This window comes from Citrus clementina, unplaced genomic scaffold (assembly GCF_000493195.1).
Source record: "Citrus clementina cultivar Clemenules unplaced genomic scaffold, Citrus_clementina_v1.0 scaffold_523, whole genome shotgun sequence".
Lineage (NCBI taxonomy): Eukaryota > Viridiplantae > Streptophyta > Magnoliopsida > Sapindales > Rutaceae > Citrus > Citrus x clementina.
Window position 1 is genome coordinate 6,303 of NW_006262185.1, and position 2,500 is coordinate 8,802.

The following is a 2,500-nucleotide window of genomic DNA, read 5'->3' on the forward strand; positions in this document are numbered from 1 at the left end:
TTGAGCGAAAGGTTACACCTATGGGTTCTGTATTGCAAGTCAACCCTACTACACCAGTACCAATAGGCGGCATAGGGGAAGAGGCGCTACGTCTAGGAATCAGCAACACGAAAACTTTGTTATAAACTGCCCCCTTTCCTTAGCGGGATCGGGACTAAGAAGAATGGTTGGGATAACAAACATCCATCTCGTTCGTACTGTGGATACCCGTATAACCATCGAAGACTGTTGAAGTGATTAATTCCTGTAAATTAAGGGGCGTTGAGAACAAAGAAATTGTTGGAGTTTCCGGTTTTATCTAGTACCAACACGCGTGATATTAAGAAAAAAGCTTTTGCAGGAAGGTTGGCTAGAGATTTCTTGTAAAAACATTAGCCCCACTTAGTTCATAATGAGAATATTTCAATCTTTTTTGATTTCATGGATTATTCTCATAATGCACATAAAGGAGGAGCCGTATGAGATTTTCATCTCATGTACGGTTTTGAAACGGAGAATTCTTTGAATCGAATGACGACCGTAACGGATGTCAGCTCAATCTGAAGGCAATTATGCGGAAGCTTTACAGAATTATTATGAAGCTATGCGACTAGAAATTGATCCTTACGATCGAAGCTATATACTCTATAACATAGGCCTTATCCACACAAGTAACGGAGAACATACAAAAGCTTTAGAATATTATTTTCGGGCACTAGAACGAAATCCGTTCTTACCACAAGCTTTTAATAATATGGCTGTGATCTGTCATTACGTGCGACTATCTCTACTATAGAAAGAAAAAAGTAAAAGAAAAAAAAAAAGAGGGGGGGGGTAAAGAGCAAATACACTAATAAATACTAGAAAAAAAAAATAGGCTTTCTACATATGCATCGTGCAAAAACGATTTTTATCAGCTGTAGCAAAGAAAGAAACTTCATAGAAGTCGAAATATGAAGAAATCGATATGCCTAGATAGTTTATTCTATGGATAAAGGATCTAATTGATAGAGGAAGCACCGTAAAGATCAATTCGCGAGGTTTTGGGCCGATGCCGATCCAATAAGAACTGCTTATTTATGTCATGATATGAGATAAAAGTAAGGAATCCACTTATGTAATAAAGTCGATCCCCTAAGGTATTGAGCAGCGGTGTAGCATCAGATCCCAAAGACAGTAAGCCTTTTCTTTCTTAGGAAGAAAGGGCTTTTTCAAAGATTCTATATCAATTTTTATATGAAACCGAGATAGATACCTTTCAGAAAATTCTAACTATAGTGGAAATGCTTCTATGTTATTCTTCTGACGGTGGGAGAAAAGATAAAATGAAAGCAAAGCTGATTATTAATTTAATCAAAAGTCAAGTTTGAAACTCATGCTCATGGAATTAACCTCTTTTGGTTAACCCCCCCAAAAAAAGAATAAAGATAAAGATCGATCTATGAGAAATCTCATTCAATTCGATATACTAGATTCAAAAACCCGGGACACCAAAAGAATTGATTGCCGAGCCGTATGAGGCGGGAAACTCTCAAGTACGGTTCTAAGGAAGGGAATTGAACCACCTATTCCGACCGGGGGGAACAGGCCGTTCGACAGGGAGATTCTGAAATTGCGGAGGCTTGGTTCAATCAAGCTGCCGAGTATTGGAAACAAGCTATTGCGCTTACTCCTGGTAATTATATTCAAGCGCAGAATTGGTTGAAGATCACGGGACGTTTCGAATAAGAAACTCTCTGTTTATTTATTTAGAATTTTATTTCTTTAGAATTTCGATATCTATTTTCGTTTGGTATAATTAAAAATTAATTGTCTGTTAGCCCTATCAGTGGAATAGAAAAGGGATCATTTATCTGGTAAGAAACAATCAAGGAATTTCATTATATCCTTTCTAAGATCGTTCTATTTCGTCTGGGATTTCGTAAGGATAAACGATACAGGGATACGGTAGAAAATGTATTTTTCTCCTATTCTATTCAAATTAATAAAAGAGACCCCTCGCAGGAATGTCTCTTATCCTAGTAATTACTAATGACTGCTTGGAATAAAGTAATATGTTCTATATACGCCATTAAAGTAGCAGCTTCATTTCGGGACTTCTAATTGAGATATGAATACACTAAGGTTGTACAAAAAAAGGGTTTTTGACAAATTTTAAGCCCGTAAAGGGTTTTATAAGATTAAAAAATATTCAAAAGGTCCGTTGAGCGCCTCCTGGATATGTCATAATAGATCCGAACACTTGCCCTGGATCGACTTCCAGACATAATTGCTCTAGTGAATAACTAAAGAAAATAAATAGATGGGAGATAGAAGTAGAAGAGAAAGAAACTAATTCTAAGCATCTCTCATAGGTTCACTAATCACTGGACTGACTGTTGGCGGGTTTCTTTGTATGTGTTGTCCGGAAAGAGGAGGACTCAATGATTATTCGTTCGCCGGAACCAGAAGTAAAAATTTTGGTAGATAGGGATCCCGTAAAAACTTCTTTCGAGGAATGGGCCAAACCGGGGCATTTCTC

General features: G+C 37.2%; 1 pseudogene; it reads left to right on the plus strand.

Moving 5' to 3' along the window:
* LOC112097630 overlaps positions 1-792 on the plus strand; it is a 3,617-nt pseudogene extending 2,825 nt beyond the window's left edge.
* The last annotated feature ends 1,708 nt before the right edge of the window (positions 793-2,500 follow it).